This window comes from Leptonotus elevatus, chromosome 10 (assembly GCF_054856555.1).
Source record: "Leptonotus elevatus isolate MCC_2025b chromosome 10, RoL_Lele_1.0, whole genome shotgun sequence".
NCBI lineage: Eukaryota > Metazoa > Chordata > Actinopteri > Syngnathiformes > Syngnathidae > Leptonotus > Leptonotus elevatus.
The window spans coordinates 4,330,492-4,351,694 of NC_141248.1; the positions used below are offsets into that span (position 1 = coordinate 4,330,492).

At 39.9% G+C, this 21,203-nt stretch overlaps 1 pseudogene; it reads right to left on the reverse strand.

Annotated features, from left to right (window-relative positions):
- Window positions 1–12,485: 12,485 nt before the first annotated feature.
- On the reverse strand, window positions 12,486–20,576 carry LOC147166787 (uncharacterized; annotated as a pseudogene).
- Between the last annotated feature and the right edge of the window lie 627 nt (window positions 20,577–21,203).

The following is a 21,203-nucleotide window of genomic DNA, read 5'->3' on the forward strand; positions in this document are numbered from 1 at the left end:
GACGTGCGGGTGCAGATGTGGAGCAATTTTTGGCGCTGATTAGTGGATTTGGCCCTATGTGTTTGTGGGTATTTAAAACTGGATTTAAAGCTGAATGAAAACTATCATCGCCATTTTGAATGTTATTAGGATGAAAAATTGACATTACTCACTAAGAATACGTCACAGCAAATACACAAATTTGATTATACAGTTCATTTTGAACCAGGCCGAACAGCGGTCATTGGAAATTTGCCAGGCTAATTAGATCAGTCTTTGAATCAAAATATACATTGTAGTTGATGATTTTACATGAATTCCAAGATTTTACTCAAGCAAATATGTTACAATCTTCGTAGAATCTAATAGTTGAAAAATGTATATCGCGATTAACTCATTTGCTCCCAAAAAGTATAAAAACGTTCTATTAAATATTGCCATGGTCCCAAAAACATATTTATATGTATTATAGTGTTTTCAACAGGTTTGTCGCTAATAGCTATATTCTGATGCTAATTGCTCCAAAAAGGAAAGAGATACAAAAAAAAAATCCCCTGATGAAAGAAGAGACTCTAAATCTTTATTTTTGTAGGTTCCATGTTTTTATAGAAATATATCACAATATTCTGTGGGCCTTGCAAAATCAGTCAAAATCTAGTAAAACAGCTGGTAGGGAAGGGGGTTGCTTCAGTGAAAATGGCTGGGAGTGAATGAGTTAATGACAATTTTGTGATTAATTGGTTTAAAAAATGTTACCGTTTGACAGCACTAGATATACTTCATATAGTAAGCCATATTTCCACCAAGCACTAAAGTTTGGATTTGGAATCCACTGAGTAGTCTTGTGTTTCCATTTTGAGGTCTGTCGTTATGCCTGCGAAAGCTGGCATAGTGACATAGTGACAAAGTTACTTAAAAAATGTCACGTTTTGTTTTTTTATGGGTTAGGATTTTGTTTATGTTGGTGTGTTTGTTGTGTCTTTCTGTGATTGGTGTTTGTCTGAGTGTTTCCCCTGTCTCGTTATGTCTGATTACGTCCACCTGTGTGCCTGTTCCCTTCCCAGTGTGTTTGACCAATCGGTGCCCTCTTCCTATTGTGCTCCCCAGGTGTGTCTCATTATTGTTGGTGTATTTAGTCTGATGTGTTTGACCAGTTGGTGTGGGATAGTTGTATACGTCAGGTGCCTGTGCCTGTGCCTGTGCCTGTGCCTGTGCCTGTGCCTGTGCCTGTGCCTGTGCCTGTGCCTGTGCCTGTGCCTGTGCCTGTGCCTGTGCCTGTGCCTGTGCCTGTGCCTGTGCCTGTGCCTGTGCCTGTGCCTGTGCCTGTGCCTGTGCCTGTGCCGGTGCCGGTGCCGGTGCCTGTGCCGGTGCCGGTGCCGGTGCCGAAGTCCTGTGGCGGTGGCGGTGCCGAAGTCCTGTGGCGGTGCCGGTGCTGAAGTCTTGTGTGGGAGTCTGTGTTTCCCGTCAGTTAAGTCGTCTTTGTTTCAGTCTCGTCGTCCACGTCTCAGTCTAGTCGTCCACGTCTCTGTCTAGTCGTCTCTGTCTAGTCGTCCACGTCTCTGTCTAGTAGTCTACGTCTCTGTCTAGTAGTCTACGTCTCAGTCTCGTCGTCTACGTCTCAGTCTAGTCGTCTACGTCTCTGTCTAGTAGTCTACGTCTCAGTCTCGTCGTCTACGTCTCTGTCTAGTCGTCCACGTCTCTGTCTAGTAGTCCACGTCTCTGTCTAGTAGTCTACGTCTCAGTCTCGTCGTCTACGTCTCAGTCTCGTCGTCTACGTCTCAGTCTAGTAGTCTACGTCCAGCCAAGCTTCCCAAGTCAAGCCAGTCCCGTCACGGCAACCAGCCGTCCCCACTTGTTCCAATAAAGTTTCTCCTTTTCTTCACAATTCCTGTCTCCCTGATGTTTCTCCTCGCCTTTGGGTTCTCCCTCTCCAACGTGCACCATTTCATGACAAAATTATGAGATCGTAATAAAAAATATAACACGACAAAGGGCAGTCAACACAGTAATAAATGGAAATATTTCTGAAAGCATAAATCAACAAAGATCATTCATGATGCAGTTCTTGTCTTGAATCTTTTTGTGGATTGATGTGACTACTGAGCAATTCCTTCCACTTTTCTCGATGTGCGGAGTTTCTCCACTCACCAGTAGACTTCATTGGTACCATGGCAGCAGCAGCTCAGAGCTCAGTTTTAAAGCTCATGCTAAACACAGCATGCTGCTCCATGAAAGCATGTACACATTGGGGTACCTGGGGACTTTTCCACAGTTCCACACATGCACACAGGAACATGCGCACAGGTGGGGCGGCCCTCTGATGAGATATCATTTTGTCATTTAGCATGCTGTGTTACAAGATCTATCTTCTACAGCAAAACGTTCACAGCAAACCCAGCTCTGTCCTTGTCTTCTGTTCCCCTCAAGGCGATACATACCGCAGAGGAGACACACACCCTGGGAGATAGAGCGAGCATGGCAGACACATTATAAATGACTATGAGATCCTCTTTCACTCGCTCTCCTTTATTCTTCAGTTTCTCCCTTACTCCTTTTTCTCTCTTTTTTTTTTTTTACTTCCTACTTGGCATCTCTATCCCATACACACCTGCACGAGCACACCAGTTGCCATCTGAGACCATTACAAAGATATTCCCTGTAGGAGCCCCATGGATACAAATGATGACCTTGCCCTAAAGCTTTTCTTCTTTGCTTCTCTTGACTGTCTGAAAGGGAACTAGTAAGGGGATATGCCACTGTACCCTGTTCCCGGGCTTAGAGATCATTAAAAATTAGCTCTTACACAGTCAATGTAATGCTTTTGTAATTGGTTACTCTTTGATTATGATCTTTTGTTTAAGCTTCAAATAAGTAGTCATCTTCAGGAAGTCAGTCTCAGTCTACTGATCTACTTTTCGTCAACCTTCGCATCAATAGAACTAATCGCACGTAATTGTCAAATGCTTTGTGAAAGGAATCACAATTATGGACATTTCGAGAAAACGTAAGTCCATCAACATTGTATTTTACCAACTACTATATATAGATGCCATTTTAAAGCACATCATTAAAAAACTTAGTAATTAAGTGACATTAAACATTGAAAACTGCTCAAAATCAATTATATCTCTAAAACCATAGAATAATCCAGACAACTGTTTGAATACAAGTAAATAAAATGAATCAAATATCATGACTGCACAATATAAGAGACTATTTGTAATATCAGTATCAAGAGAGCTCTACGAGTCAGATAGGATTAGAAATTAATTAAAATATGCCTTCATAACTTGTAAGGTTGCTTGGGCTACCAGAGGACATTGCTGGGTCCCTGCACAGGGAGAGAAAATATTAAATAATAGCAACTTCAACAACATAATCCCACATTGGGTTTTAATTCGGAGCATACAGAAAAAAAACTGTAGATGGAATTTGATGAGTACCATCTGCTGGTTGCTAATCAGTGGGCCATCCCTGCACAGTTCACTGAAGCTTGAAAAATGTTAAAATATTAAATTATATATGTGTGGGAAAAAACAACCTTGAATTTAACTTAACTAAGGAAGGCTGTTTGATCACATACTGTATCTGATAGATATTTGCTTGGAAGTTGATAAATCTTTCAAGTTTCTGAAATTATACATACTTGATATGCTGAACTAATTTAACACGAGCCTTCCATTTTCTGGACTGAACAAATGTCAAAATTCAGAGTCAGTCTGTTCTTTCTCCTATAAGATGACAGAAGAGAGAGAGTGGAGACTGTCAAAACACCCACATATCAAGATGAAACAGGAACGATAGCTGTTCAATTTTTGACATTTCATTAATGAATAATTTTCCCCTTGCATAAATGTTAATAGATCAAATTAATTAGTTAATTCATTGATGTGGGACAAAATCAGCTGGGAAGTTCTCCAATTGGTCTTTGTGCATTCTGACCTCATTTATATTCCTGTACTAATTACATTTTGGATTTATTACAAGTTTAGCAGATTGAGTCTTAAAACTCTTAAAACAGGTTTTAAATTTATGTCAGAAAAACTAGTCACATAATCTGCTTAATCAAATTTTACATTTCAAAGATCACAATGCTTGGTAATAAGTAACATTTTTAGAGAGCTGAACATTTTGCTTGTACTGCAACATAGCCAAATGCCATTGCAATGTTTTGGATTAAGATATATTGTGATAAAAATATTTTTGTGAACTGACAGTTGTATACAGCTTTGAGTTCTATCTGCATCCACTAAAATGTCCTTTCAAAGTTTCAAATCAAACATCTGAAATATTTTTGACTGGTGTTGAAAAGTCAGCAGTCTTAGCCTTTCTCGCCTGTCATTTTATTTTACATAAATGAGTTTAGACGTACCAAATGAGCCGTCCACACCCTTAAAACAGCTAATAGGGTAATCATTAAAGACTACACTGTTGACCTTTTAAAATGCTGGCTCCCAACTCCTCACTCTAAACCCTCTGCTTATTGACTTGGCAGCTTCTTCAAATGCTGCTCTTAAAGGAGCCGTGCATAGATTTTTCCCCCTCCTCTCTCTCTTTCTCGCCTCCTTCCCTTGGCAAAACTGCTAACCTCTGACCCCGGCAGCAACACCCTGGGAAATGAGTGGAGTAATAATGATGTCCACAAATGAGCTGCTATTGCCTGACAAGAGCGCACTGTAAAATTAAGCGCGCATGCGTGCTCTCCAATGGATATTGCAACAATGCAGACATTAACGAGCACAATTGGCTTCCCTTACCTTGCAAGATCAGCTTTTGACTTTATTCTCATAACATAACATTTACTGTCACTCTCCTGCCGCCACCTCCTGCTCCATGGTGTGCAGGCACTGCATAGCCCGAGGGTTGCGATGACACTGAGAACAACTGTTCCGTTTATGACACCTGTGAAATGAGTGTGGAGAAGGGTTGGATGTGCAATGTGACAGAATAATGGAAGAAGTTGAGACAAATGGCTGTAATAGATACTTCATAAGGTGCATCTTCTCCGCAAATAAATTCATGATGATGCCATGCAAGAAATAGGTGCATCAAAACCTTGTTATTCTGCTGACATTATATATATATATATATATATATATATATATATATATATATAAAGCCTCAACAAAGGGAATTGCAGTCACGACGTAGCAGAAACGTCCACATCAAAACAATGGAGGACCAAAAGTGGCAAAATTAAATAAATAAATACACCATTAAATAATTTAATAAATGTGTCATTAATTAAGTAAATGTTTCATTAATTAATTAAATATGGAATTAAATCAATCAATGTGTTATTAAATGTGTCATTAAATAATGAAATTACCATTGATTATTTGTATATATATATATATATATATATATATATATATAATTATTTCTCTATTTAATTAATTATTTCATGGTCAATGTGTTGCGGCGTTTCATGAATTTATTTTATCTGTCAAACTCACCCATCAAAGTTTGGTGGGCAGGTCCTTGCACCTGATTGGTCACCCTGCTCACCAAGTCAAGGCAAATCCATTTCAGAATAATGAATTAATGCAGAATGAGTAGCTAGTAAACACAATTCAAGAGGCTGGGTGGTGCTATTGACCTCAATAGGTGCGTTACCATTAGATTCAGATTTACGCTCTCATGAGGTGCTTTTTAAGACGTGTTAAAATGGATGTCACTTTTTTCGCATTTCCTGTAGTCATGTGACCCCGCCCTGTAAAAGGAAGAAAAGGAAGTACAGGGCAACTCGCTTTTGTGTCTGAATTGCTTCCTGAGGGGACAACAAGTCTTATTGAACCAAGGCTGCCGCGGCTCCATACACGCATACTATTTATTCTCGTGACGTTCATGAGGAGCCGTTAGGCGTAAGAACTGCGAGATCTCGCGAGAGTCAAGGCGGGACATTACGAGAACTGCACCCTTAGAAGCAAATCACTCTTCAATGGAAACACCTACAAAACTGTCAGTCAAAACTGTACGTTAGCGAATTAGTAGAAATGTCGCTTTTATTTTTGTCGGTTTTGCACAATAACAAGCCTCGATCACTCTATAACAGCAAAAAAAAATCCATCACCGTAGCCGCCATGTTTCTAACCTCTTCAGGCCGAAGCAGTCGATTAGGCAAGATTTGAGTGAATCAGCCCCGCCCACTAACTTTGACAGGCCAGTTTGACAGATAAAATAAATTCATGAAACGCTGCAACACAGGAACATGAAATAAATAAATACAGAAATAATTTTATATATATATATATATATATATATATATATATATATATATATATATATATATATATATATATATATATATATATATATATATATATATATATATATAGGTAATTTAATTAATGACACATTTATTTAATGATTGGTTTATTTAATTCCATATTTAATTATTTCATGACACATTTATTTAATTATTGAATGTGTGTATGGTGTATTCATTTATTTAATTTTGGCACTTTTGGTCCTCCATACAAAACTACCCAAGAGAAATGCACTAAAGATAAAACACACAATGTTTAAGTGGCAGAATATTAGCGTGGAGGAGCCATTTGGACTGTGTAGCACATCCACCCATTTCCTGCTTTATAAGAACACACTCGGTTAGACGTTAGAAACGAGCTAACCGTTGCTCCAGCTCTCTCTCCAAGAGGTGTCCATGGGCTCTCACCCCTGTGAAAGCCAAGAGCCAAATGGACGCCGTCTTGTCATTTGGAGTGACCTCAAGCCACTTGATCTTTAGATGTGAAGCATGTTTTACCCAGCAACTCCACAAAATAGCTCGTAAGGGTTCAAGTGAAAGTGTCGATGTGTTCGCTTGCAGTAGAGCGACGTCACAGCGCAGCCGAGAACTTAATAAAATAAAAGCATTCAAAGTCGTGAAAAATAGTCTATAACACAATTTAGCAGTAATAAATGAAATTATACAGAATATATTTTGGGGGACTGGCGTCAAGTTATATTTTACAATTATAAAATGTGCAGAAGTTCGCAAGTTACTTCTTGTTTAAAATGAGATTGCTCTTAATATGAATAAACACGTTGAGCGTTTCTGGTTCTTTTGTATAAAGTTGTGTTATTTATTTATAATGCACATCCGTATTGAACCTAACAAAAAAAACATTTAACATTGTGCAAAGGAGTACACTGTAACACAATTTAGCTGTAATAAATTAAATAACAATGCATATATTTGTGGGGACTTGGGTGAAGTTGTATTTTACAGTTTTAAAAATGTGCATAATTTGAAAAGAAAAATGCACTGAGCTGGCACCATTGTCTTACAAATGCAATTATGCCATGTAGTGACAGAAAAATGACATTTTTCTTTTTATATTAAGAGCTGACACATTTTTAACATGAAGTAACTTGTGAAATTCTGCACATTTTAAAAACTGTAAAATACAACCACAAATATATGCATTATTATTTAATTTATTACTGGTAAATTGTGTTATGGGGACTCCTTTGAACAACGTCGAATGCTTTTATTTTGTTAAGTTCTCGGATGCGCATTGATTGTAAACTGACACCGCTTTACTGCAAGCCACAAGCCAGAGCCTCTCTACTGCGAGCGAGCCAAGAAAGAACACGACTATATGTTACACTTACGAGCTATTTTCTGGAGTTGCTGAATAAAATACGGCTCATATCTAAAGATCAAGTAGCTTGGGGTCACTCCAACTGACATGACGGGGTACATTCGGCTCTTGGCTCTCACAGTGTTTGAGAGTGCCACGGACACATCTTGGAGAGCTGGAGCAAACTAGCTTGTTGCTAACGGCTAACTTATCCGAAGCAGGAAAGCAGTGGAAGTGCTACACAGTCCAAATGGCTCATCCACACTAACATTCTGCCCTTTAAACATTGTGTGTTTTAGCTTTAGTGTAGTACAGTGCATTTCTATTGGGTAATTTTGACATGGACGTTTCTGCTGCGTCATGACTGGAATTCCCTTCAGGAGAGGCTTTCCAAATAAGATGCGATCGTTAATCGAGCGTTAACTTTAAATTAACTCAAAATGAATGCACTAATTTTGACACCCCTAATATACATATAGAGTGCTGTGACAAATTAATAATTGAATCATAATTTGTGGACTCGGATCAAATGGTGTGATGTCACCGGAGCTGGTGTTTTGTTTACATGGTATCTGTTTACTGCGACTGTACTTTTGACAGTTTGACAGTTACACACTTAAATAATGTGCAAACGCCAGTTGACGCTTATTAAATTAGAATGTATATGGACCAAACCATGTAATATGTGCTTCTTGTATCAATTTTACATCACTTATGTTAGCAGAGAGGATGAAACATTTACTTTCTCTTCAGTTTCATACTTTCAGTATGTTTGGTTGTCAAAATCGGTACCATACACACCTTCTTTCACAAACAGGGCTACTGATAACCTACATTCTCATACACCTGCCAGACAACAAGTGGTCTCTATTACTTGCATGCAACCCTTCCACCTGCCCATTTATCATGTCTCTCTGCACCATGGGTCGACTGCTGCACTAATGATGCCAATTAATTGAAAACCTTAGTGCATCACCAAGATTAACATTCCCAGGCCACACATGGAAAGGACAACCTGTGTGAGGATATCAAAGCTCTAAACTAAAGCTCATTGATGCATTGTTTGGCCTCTAGTGATTAATAGGGAACATAGGTTAAACAGAGAGGGGAACCAACGCTCCCCAGCAGTGTGATTACAGACATCAGATTGGCGTCTTGGTGGTGAGGAATGGAAAAAATGCATTGAGGAGTTGAAAAGAGCAGTGATCAGCAGAGGATATTTGTCACATTTGCTGCGGATGTCACAATAATGACAGTTGACACAATAAATTCCTCAGTGAGTACAATGTTGACTGAGAAAGCTGTTCTCCTGTTTGAGTGCTGCTAGTGGAGAAGTGTAGGCGGTCCTGATGTGCACATGGATACATTACCTGCCAGCAACTGATGCCACCCCCGTACATAAACCGTTATTTTAACTTAAATCCTAAAATATAATATAAAAAAATATAAATATAATTTTATTTGATGCTGTTTAATTATGTTGGTGAGTGAAATAACATCTAAATTATTTACTTTAAAAGACTTTCTGATAGAACGTTCAATCTATGAAACATCCAAAATATGGTGTACAATGTTTACATCACGTATTAACTTGCATGGCATGTCATCGACAGGGCATTCATTGGGCTCAGTCGGCCAAACTTTTCAGCATTCATATGCAGTTCAAAGGCGTCTCGTTCGCCCTTATGAATGAAAATCAGAATGACTTAGTGTGACTCAGAGGGCTCCTCCTGATACCTTGTTAGTTCTCTACAACACTTCTAGACATTTGCTGCCTTTTGCGTGAATCATGTTGATGTAAGATACTTTCAATCTAAACCGAGACAGTCTTGTTACTTTTATAAAGTAGTCCCATGATGCACTGTGTAAGCTGTGGAACAGATTTGCCACCCAGATGACATCCTAATAGTTTAACCTGACGGATGCTCACACATAGGTTGAAAATGTTGCCATAATAGAACATTATTTCTGAAAAGGTGCAAACCCTAAATTGACTATATCATGTGGATGTGAATCTGTATTTTCTTTTTGCCTTGACTAGCAGTCCAGTATTCATTATGTATTGTCACTGCTTTATTGTGACATATATTCTGCACATATACACTCAAAGCTGTGTTTTGATGTTCTCCAGAGTGGAGTTTGCAAGTCAAGACATTACTTTCAAATGATATGCACACGTGCACTGACCGTTGAAGCACTCAGCATCATAGAAACAGAGTGAGATGGCTGACTAGCTCACAGTCTTGGCAGGCAAGCAGTTTGCCACATGCCTGGCAGACATTGATGATGATTCCAGGCTCCCAGCCTCAGTATCAGCCAGGTGTCCATGCACCAGATATGGGGAGGGTGAGAGAAGAGATGACAAGGCCAGAAAAAAATGCAGCAGCTGCTAGCAGGCCCAGGCTTAAAAATAAAATAAAAATAAACTATTGTCATCAGTTACAATAATATAACAAGTAAACGAACACACTTTATCAAAATTGCCACCATGCTTTTCCTCAAGTGATCAAACGCTCATAATGATTGCCTAAAACTTCAGTTGTCAGCACTCCTTGTTACTTTAAAAAAAATCTTTGGACAAAACACTATTCCCTAGTTAAATGATCAAAAATGTGTCTATTGCGGGAAGTTTAATTACTCATGTGAGACGATGTGCTTTGAACGCATGCACATAAATATAGAGCGGTGGAGTCTGACAGTGTTCCAATGCGCAGCATTGTTTACACTCTTTCATTGCCCAGCCTGCCAGCTGCTCCGAGCTGCCCAATTATGGAGCAAAATCCTGGCTTGATCTTCCCAGAGCCCTGCCCCACATCCTGCATCCATCTCTGGCTCCTGAGAGCTCCCCCTCAACTCTCAACCAATGTCATTTACACCTCCCAAACCACCCTGACTTAGGTTGCTTCCTACTGCTATTTAATGTGAGCTACAGGCCCCCTGCTGCCCAGTAACCCAGCACACAAGCAAAATCGTCTTCTTGGAAAATGAAGACAGTGAATGTGACGCAGCACGACATCTCATTACAGCAGTAGAAGTTTTTCTGCTGGTGTTTGCCCAGGCTTAGATCATCAGACGCGGGAGAGATTGCTTGAGCTTGGCTCCGTCGTTTGCCGAACAGGAGGAGGGACGGAGAAATGAAAACAGAGGGGGAGGGAAAAAAAAGAAAGTATAGAGCAAGCAGTGGAGCTGAGAGGAATCTGCGGCAGCTGTACTGCGGAGAAGCTAAGGTTCGAAGCATGTGGGAAACAGTGGGTGCAAAGCGCTATAATACGGTGGAGTCTGTGCGCCAGTGAAAGCAGCAGGGGCCCATTACCGTCAGCCTCCGGGCCTATCACAAATAAAAAAAAAATTAATGTATTTTGTATTAACAAAACAAGACATTTTTGTGCAAAATCGGACACTTGAAAACAAACCATTTTGTCACTTTGTTAAAGTATATGGACAAAAACTACACACACTGGTAATGCATATCAAAACTAGTGACAACACAATGGACAGCGTTGGAATACTTCATTGTCATGTCATCATCATTGTTCTCTCTCTCTCTTTTTTTTACATTTTCTTTTTTTGTGTGTGCGTAAGTATGTGCGTGTGTGTGCATATGTGCGTGCGTGTGAATGTGTGCTCATTAATTTACCTAATACCTATTAAAAATCCCACACCGTTCACCTAAACCGAATACTTCAGAATCCCATTACAGTCGTGAAGTTGTCAGGAGACCCGAGGAAGGATCAAAGAAAAGAAAGAAAAGTGAAATCCAGCACCAACCAGACATCACCTACTACCCATCGGGTTACCAACTAGAATCTTTAACCAACCCCAGAAACATCTAAATTCCAACAAATTAGGGAGACCTCAAGAGACCTAAGGAAGGAAGGATAGATGAAGCAGAGTGAGATCCACAGACATTAGCCTCCACCGATTCAACGACCAGAGGAAGAAGCAGATTGTGTTTGAATTTCGGTAGATGCTGGTGTGGTCGATCTGGCATGAAAACCTCCACCAAAGAGGGGAGCCGTTGATCCCGGCCAGGACAGAGCAAGCACAACCCTCGGGGTCACCTGAGTCCGGAGCGTCCCCCACCCCAACACGGCCCGCGCGACAAGCCCAACACAGCAGAACAGGGCACGGCAGGCCCACAAGGCACCCCACCGGCCGACAGCCCCCGCTCCTTCCACGACCCCCCCACCCACACCCGCCGCCCACCACAACCCAGCCCCACTCCGGCAAACCAACATTAAGTCTAAGAGCTAATTTTGTGCATGTTTTCACAAAAATCAACTCTCTGAAAGATTTTAATATTATTCTACGATATGTTAGTACGGTATGTTAGTCCTGCATGTCATTCAAAATAGCCAAATTAATAGCCTGGCTAGCTCGCCAATTAAAACACTCGTAACACTTTTAAGAAATGATTATTTCCAAATTTTTGGAGGACACAAATTGAGTAACTTCAAACAAACTGCTACCTTTTCTTGTGAAAACAAAACACTAGGTACTTTTGAGACTTAGGTTGAAAACTAACATGGCTGGCAAACTAGACAGAAAGGTTTGCGTAAACCTATTTTACCTGAAAGACACCATCAGGCTTGAAAATCCCTCCATGTCGGTGAAATTCGCCGTTTTGAAACCAAAATAGGTCACCTACATGAATCGTGCAGATCCAATCAGAAAATATTTCGGGGAGAAGGGGTGACCCAAGGGACAGTATATCAGTGAACTCCGGGTGGGATGGGTACCGAAGACGGCACTGATTCATGTTAAATCAGACGGTGACATGTTCCAAAGCACGTCTTAAGTTGTGAGTGTGCTGGAGTAGATGTGTTGGTAATTTTCTATGGCATACTTGAACGCAGCAGTGTAGGCACTCCCAGTGTACTGACGTCATTCACTCACGCTGGATTTCATTCATGCTACATTTCAGGATTTGGGTGGAAGCAAGAGAGATTTGACCGCCGACAAGCCAATCGAGAGTGAATCTTTGCGGTTCCTAGCATGCTTTGGTTGAGCGTGGTGCCCCACCTGGTGCGTGGACTTCTTGGTGCTGAGGCCGAGCAGCAGCTCGGATGTCGCCACCATTGGCTTGCCATATGTGGAGAGCACCACGTCGTCGACCGCCTATCCCCGTCGCGGACACAGCAGATGTCAGTCTTCAACCACTGATACAAATAATGTTGTAAGGTGTGTGGTTTTACCATCGTTACAATATGTTATAGAATTTTAGAACAATACTTATCACATATTTATGCTATATTTATATAATTACATTGGTAACAAAATCTTGTGGCCAACATTTAGCACTAGCAAGCATTGCAAACCGTGTCGGAATCATACATTAAAATGAGTTTGCTCCTGAGTCCCAATTATTCTCTTCGTTGTCTTTCACGTCCTGTTCCAACTGTCATTTTTTGAGAGATTTTACTCTAAGGTGGATTCGAATTCATCGTGCTGTGTCGCAGGCACGTTCTTGAAAATGTGTTTAAACAACTGTACAAGGAATCAAAATAACATTAATACAATTACTAATCTTCTGTTCTTGTTTTACTGCTTATTTTTGTTTTTATGTTGTTAATTGTAAAAAACTTTGGTTCTCACTTTGTAATTTGTAATAATTTATTTTTGGTATTATTTATACTTTATTAATGTTATACCTTGATTTATTTATTTTACTCTGTCCTCTCTAGCTCATGTGCTTTAAACTTATTTGTCAGATTTTATTTATTGAACAATAACTGTTAAAGTGAATGTTATTTTATAAAATTATTACTGTTAAATAAATGAACATTTATTACCACAAACAACCGGACAAAAGTACTGAAAATTGGTACTGTTCAGTACGGTATCGATACCCTGATACTGACAATTGGAACCAAACCGGTTCAAATTGCAAAAGGTACCTATCCCTACTTGAACGCAGCCCATGATGTTTTTTCAACATCCATTCTTGGTCCAATAAATTTGGCAAATATGTTCGCATTTTTGCAAATGTTTTTTTTTTGACGCCATAAAATTGTTAACATTTAAATTCATAAATAATTTTTTGTCTGATTGCTTCTCACCTTGTTCAACCATTTTCTTGACCCAATTTTGTTTTGACTTCTTATCAGGCCTTACTCTTCTTCTCTAGTGGAGAAGTACAATTTTGGAGTTGGAGTTGCTCTGAAGCGATGTCTGCTAACCAGTGAAGCACAGCTTACATGTTCAAGAGGGAGTAGGTAGAAGTAAAAAACGTATCGAGTCCTACCCTCAAAAGAAAACACACACACACACACACAAAAAAAACACTGAACACTGTTAAAACTACTCATCTACAGTAAACATTATTACTTTCAAAAAATAATTGGCATGAAGCCCATAGGCCGCCAGTTGCCCATCCGGGTCTACTTGATAGAATTGTTGAAAGTTGCTGAAACATGAAATGACTAGTGAAATTCTTAGTTATTCATTTAGCTTTGCCCTAATGTTGTCAAGACCACTCTTGAAGTGGTTGTTCAACAGGAAATGAAGTTGCACTTGGAAAAAGGAAAGGCATTGGCTTTGTTAAGATGGGTAAGATGTGGGGGCCGGCGCGAGGTGACAATGCCATTGAAGCTGAGCAGAGGTTGAGTGGGGTTGGAGCCACACTGTAAGCCCTCCTTTCCCCTGAGACAGACGGAGTTAGAGGGCCAGGATGGTACTGGGTTACATGGAAGGACCTGGGGCCATTTCATTACAGAAAGTGTCCGTCCAGAAGATGGGAAAAGGATTATCCTCCAAACAGGATTTATTGGAGGGGATAATTCCTTGGCTGAACCCAAAGTGGTAAAGTGCCATATAGGTTGAGGTTACAATATCGCTTCATTCACAGCTCCCAACTGCCTGATTTCGTGCCATGAATGTGTGTGAGACTGCTTGTGTTTGTGAGTTTGGAACGAAAAAAGCAAGTCAGCAAAGGCATTTCTAGAGAAACTGATGTATACAGTATGTGGGCATCTACACATTTGAAGGTTTTCTATCTCTACTTCAAATGTTGCCAGTTATGTGATGTTATTAGCGACATTACGAGGTACCGCGAGGCTATTTTGCTGATTTAATGGACTACAAGTGACCACACACAACTCAATTGCAAAATCAAGAAATTCACCTTTTTGTGGAGAATATGTAAATGTAGTTTGTTTTATAACAGCTGAGGTGATAAGACAAAATAGAAAATAAACTAAGAATTGGAACTCATTTGTAGTCTTGGAGCCTGGAGGGTACTTGACAAAACAATAATGGAGACATAGAAGAACACTGGGGGGATTTGCATTTAACAAACTAATGTCTCCTGGCCTGTCATGTTGCATTAATGCTGAATAAATATTGCTGTTTTCTAATGTGGTAATAAGATAACAGTCTCCACAGAAGTTTTATTTGAGCTTTTAGTTGCTATATAGCTAGACAATTGGTATGAACATGCAGTTTTTTGGGGAAATCTCTAATCCCTAAATCCCTAGTCCCATCGTTAAATGTCTAATACTCAACTTTTCTCACGTGTAAACATGACAGACATGTGTTGGCAGAGGATCGCACTCCACTCCATGCGATTGTGTGCATCCACTTCTTGCCCTTTAATATTTTTCCAAGAGTTGCAAAAAAGAGCCAGAAATCATTCCCTCAAAAGGCTGTTGATTGGGGTGCTGGGGTCTATAATTTGCAATTAACGACTGGGCTCTGGAATTTGATTTGGGTCAAGGTCCTCATTTGCATACTCCTTCCTGACTAGTAGCGAGACTCCAGGGGTGCTCCTTCTTGATGACGGTGTCTCGTTGTCTGATTTATGTTCGGCGGTCACGGTGAGCGAAAAAAGCAGAGCGGCGTTGCCCTGTGCCACCTCACTGCACTTTTTGGAACTCGTCACTCTCTTTCATTTAATGAATTCAGAGCCCAAGCAGTGCTTTCTATTGGTTCACCTCAATTGCCTTCTAATGGCAGACTCGTAAGGTCGAGGAAATGGCAGACTGACATCGTCTTGGGCTGTGAGCACCACAAGGGTTAGACATTGCCGAATGTGGAGACGGAGGTATAGTTGCACCTTTTGATCAGAACTTTGCACAAAATTAGCAGTATAAAGCATAAAAGTATAAAGCTCCCTGGCAGAGATGAAATTATTTACCATTGAGTTGCCTTGTGTATGAAATGTGGTATCTAAATAAAACTGCCTACAAGCCTATTTAGCCTCGCCGTTCAAAGAATTCATGTATCAAATTGCTCAATGTGCGGGTGTGAATCGCCAACGCTTGGTGAATTTAGCTTCAAAATGATAATAAGACCTGATGTGGCCACCACAAGATGGCGAGATATTTCCAACTACCAGTCAAAGGAAAGCTGTTCTGATTCTGATTGATATATTTGTGTCTTTATGGGTTTCTCCTCATGTTTTCAAACAATATAATAACAAAGACAAAAATATATTACAATTCTTGTTAATTTCGTTGTTCATTTTTACATAAGTCTATCTTCTGCATCCTATTCACTAACAGCAACTGCTTTCATGTCTTCCCTTTCAACATCTATCAGCATTCTCTTTGGTCATCCAAGAGTTCTCTTGCCTGGCAGCTCCATCCTCATCATACTTCCACCAATATACTCGCTATCTCTCTTCTGAATGTGTCCAAGCCATCTAAGTTTGATCTCTCCAAAACATCTAACTCTGCCTATTGCTCTAATGAGCTAATTTCTCAACCCTGTGCAACCGGGTCCCTCCTAAAGCGAACGTCAACATCCTCATCTATGCCACCTCCATCTCTATCTGCCTCCTGTCATCTCTTCAGTGACACTATGTCCAAGACGTACATCATGACTGGTTTCGACACCATCTTATTAGGCAGACACTCTTGTGCATTTAACACACCTGACACTTTCCTCAACCTGTTCCAATCTGCTTGGGTCAGATTCTTCACCTCCTTACCACAGTCACCATTGCTCTGGACTGTTGACCTAAAGTATTTTAAAGTCCTCCACCCTTGCTATCTTTTTTCCCTGTTCGCCTCACTCTTCCTTCACCATCCCTCTCATTCACGCACATATATTGCACATAATGTATATTCTGTCTTACTTCAACTAAATCTTCATTCCTTTTCTTTCCAGTGCAAAACTGTACACGTTTTTTTAATATTATTCCGGTTATTTTCCAGAATGTTACTTTTAGTTTTACTAACTCATAAACAAGTTTATACAAGTTTATAAATCGTATATACTAGTCAAGTCAAGTTTATTTATATGGCCCTTAATTACACAAGAGTCCTAAAGGACTCCACATGCCCGCAGTTGACAAATATCAACGACATCCCCTAATCGAACCACAAGAGGGCAAGGAAAGAAAAATAAAATCCAACAGGCAAAAAATTATAAACCTTGAGAAAGTAGCGCAAATGTGGTAATCCCCCTTCCAAGATGATCAAGCTGCAATGGATGCCGAATGGGCAAAAATGTACTTAGTTTGTGATACTAAACATTATTAACTAGAATAGTGCGAACGTCCATTGAAGAAATTGAAGCACAGCAAGAAGACGTCAGGGAAGTGGGTCCTCCTCCAAATCCAGCCCGGTTGGTCGGAGCAGCTATCTCCATGACGGCAACTTCAAGATGATGGTCCCATCCCGGTCAACCAGCACAGAACCCGTAATCCAGCATCCAAAACGGTCATTAACACCTAACTCCCTCTCCAAGCCGAGGTGAAGGGAGGGAAAGAAAGCAGCGGCAGTCACCAGGTATACACCATTCAGCCAAATACAAGACTAAAGAAATTAGTCTTAAAACGTGATTTAAACGTTTCTACAGAGGTAGCGTCTCTGACCTCCGAGGGTAGGACATTCCAGAGCACTGGAGCCCGAATCAAAAACGCTCTAGAACCCGCGGATTTCTTTTTGGCTCTTTGAATCACCAAAAGACCCAGCGTGTTACGAACGAAGGTTTTGTGTCGGAACATACGGTACTATTAAATCGACGAGATAGGAAGGCACTAAGCCGTGTAATATTTTATATGTTAGTAACAGAACCTTGAAATCACATCTCATGGGAAGACCAGAGAGTAATACATTACAGTAGTCGAGGCGAGACGTAACAAATGCATGAATTATAATTTCTGCATCACCATCAGACAAAATAGGATGAATTCTAGCAATATTACAAAGGTGAAAAAAAGCAGCTCTAGTAATATTTTTAATGTGCATTTGGAAAGAGAGATTTGGGTCGAATATAATACTATAATAATATAATAATATAGAGTCACTTTGGCTAAGAATCAATTGATCAAGGTTTAAAGAGGTATTCATAAACAGATGCTGATAACGGGCGGGACCGACAATCAACATCTCAGTTTTATCTGGGTTAAGGAGCAAAAAATGAAACGACATCCATTGTTTAATGTCGGCGAGGCACGTCACCAGATTACAGCAGTTGTGTGGATTTGTTATTTGTAGAGGCATATATAATTATGTATCGTCAGCATAACAGTGAAAGTTTATGTTATATTTACGTATAATATCACCAAGCGGAAGCATATAAATGTTAAACAAGAGAGGGCCAAGTACCAACCCTTGTGGGACTCCACACGTAAAGTTACATAACTCAGAGGTCGCATTGCCATGGATTACACGGTGCGTTTTCTCTGAGAGTTGAGAACGAAGCCACGAGAGTGCTAAACTTACATGTTTGGAGATGCTTTAATAGTATGTTATGATCGACGATATCGAAGGCGGCTATAAAATCGAGTAATAATAATATTGATGAGGTATTGCAGTCCATTGCTAGGAGAAGATCATTTGTCACTTTAGCAAGGGCTGTCTCAGTAGAGTGAACGGCCCTGAATCCTGACTGAAAAGGTTCATATTGTTTGTTAGCGGCCATGTAATCGTTCAGCTGTTGTGCAACAACCTTTTCAAGTATTTTTGCAATAAACAGACTTTCTGGGTCGAGGTTAGGTCGTTTAAGTAGAGGTTGAATAACAGCAGTTTTAAAAGCTACTTGAACAGTGCCAGCATAAAGTGATAAATGTATAATATTTAAAACAGAAGGTCCAAAAATAGTAAACAATTCTTTAAACCGTTTGCCCGGGAGCGGGTCAAGCAAGCAAGTCGTTTGTTTCGCCGCACTAACCAGATGTGTAAGGTTTTCAAGCGATATTATATTGAAATAAGATGGATGGATGGAAGAGAGCGTTGTCGGACAGTTATTAGCTGCCGGTCGCATCAGAAAGTGTGCGATTTAACTGAGTTTAAGGCACAGAGCCCATAATCTCATCGCTAATAAACTGTATCTTTTGTGTAAAAAATTGCATACAATTGTGTGCTGAATGCGGGGAGCTCTGCCATGTCAGCTGCTGTTGCGTTAACATTGCTGCGGTATCAAATACGATTTTAAGGTTATTTTTATTAAGACCGATGATTTTAGAGAGATTATTAGTTTTTGCTAAAGCGAGAGTTTATTTATATTTATGCAAGCAATCGCACCATGCTTGACGAAAGACCTCAAGTTTCGTTGCACGCCATTTGTGCTCAAGCTGTCTATATGATTGTTTAAGTGTTTCGGTTACATTTGTAAACCAAGGAGTAAGCCTTTTCGGACGAGTTTTAATTCTTAATGGAGCAACAGTATCGAGGACATTTAACAAAACAGCATTAACATTATTAGTAAGATTATCTATTAAACCAATATACGAAGGAAAGGACGCAGTTGCCAGGGGTAGCAACTCAGAGAGCGCAGAAGTAGTTGAAGAACTAATCTTACGGCTGCTGTATCTTTGGTTATGGTTGCGACGTTGGCAGTGAGCCAAAGCGTCAAATTGAATAAAGTAATGGTCAGACATAGCCGTAGTATACGGCAACACCATTACATTTGAAGTTACTAAACCCCGGGTCAATACCAGATCTAAGGTATTACCATTTTTATGGGTCGCTACATTTATTATCTGCGTAACACCAAAAGTATCAATTATTGTCTGAAATGCTACAATTCTAACGGAGAATTCATATGAATATTAAAGGGACTACACCATGGTATTTTAAGCCCTTCCACAGTTACCTGTAGGCATATAATGATGAAATCTTACCTTTGACACAATCGCAATGTATTTTAATGTATTTCAATGTAAAACGCCCGGTTCAGTAAAACCCCACCTCTCCTCGTGTGGTTGCCGCACCGCTCTGCTGCCAAGGAGCGCTGCAAGACCGGCCAGCCGTTGTAGTGCAACTGTATTTTCTTTACATGTGGAAATTGGATGGATGTTCAATTCTTCAATAAACATTTGAAACAAAACGCTCCTTGCCGCAATAAATTGTAGTGGAGGAGGGGAGAAGAGGGAGGATTTTTTTTTTTTTTTTTACCATTAGCGGATCTTGAACTCGTGCCTGCTACTCACAAGGGGAGCGTGCTGACCACTATACCATCCGTGCAGTTATGCACAGTAATGCAATAAGTTTTACTTAGTCAGTGTCAGCCAGAACCTTTTCTGGGATTTTAAGTCAGCCAATTGTCATTGCACTTTGGCATTGCAAATGTGAAGGATAATTGATTGCTTTGAATTCATCTGGACAGAATGTTTATTGGTAAAGACTACTTTTGTCAATATCCCATGGAGGGCGGTCTCAAAGAAAGTGGGCGTGCATTTAGTCCGCAGAGGCGGTGTGGGGTTGGGGCCGCACGCAATGACGTCAAACCATGCCAACAGCTCATTTTCTCAGGTTGGGAGGGGCTGGTGCTTGGAGAGCAGAATAACCTAGAATTTCTCATGCAGGGACGAATGGAGGAAAACACAACTTTGGTCATGTTTTTGGTGAGGAATTAGCATTTTAACATGGCTAAAAGCTCCAAAAAGTTGATTTTGCATGTTGCAATCCCTTTAAAGTCACCCATAATTAGTATATTATCTGCGTAAGTTACCAAGTTGGCCACAATTTCAGAAAATTCATCAAGAAAGCCAGAGTAAAGTCCAGGGGGATGAAAAATAACGACGAGATAAAACGACATTGTAGATCGCATAATGAGAACTTTAAATGTATTAAAGACGTTACCAGAGCGAGAACTAAGATTAAGTACAGATTCGGAAATAAAGGCAACTAAGTTTTACTAAGTTTTCATCTTCTTTGATTCTTGATTTTACAATCCCCTTTTATCTTTAGTCTTCATTTTACTGAATTTGTAAACCATTATTGTCTATAATTATCTGTGTCTTTTTTCCTTCTTTCTTTTTACCCCGTTAGTCACCCAAAGACAATATTTGTCAAGTAATTTAGATGCTATGGAAATAAATGCATCATCTACCTCTCCCATATCAATTTCACCTCAATCGTGATTTGTTAATTCTTCCCTGAGAAAGTCAATAACCCTTCTGTTTGTTTTTCATACACTCTAAAAATTGATTGGTTAAAAAAAACTACCAATCAAGTAGGTTAAGCTCACATTGGCTTGATTAACCAATAGATTACGGGTAGCTACAGGCATATAATTTTTCCCCAAACGATTCCTTGACCGCTGCCCCTGCGAACAAATTTATAGGTGGGACAATCAGTGGTACTTTTTTTTTTTTTTATCCCGTGACCCGCGGGATTCCCGAAAAAATTTCAGCGTCCAACACAGATTAACCAATATCATGGTCAGAATGACCAATTTGTATCGGTT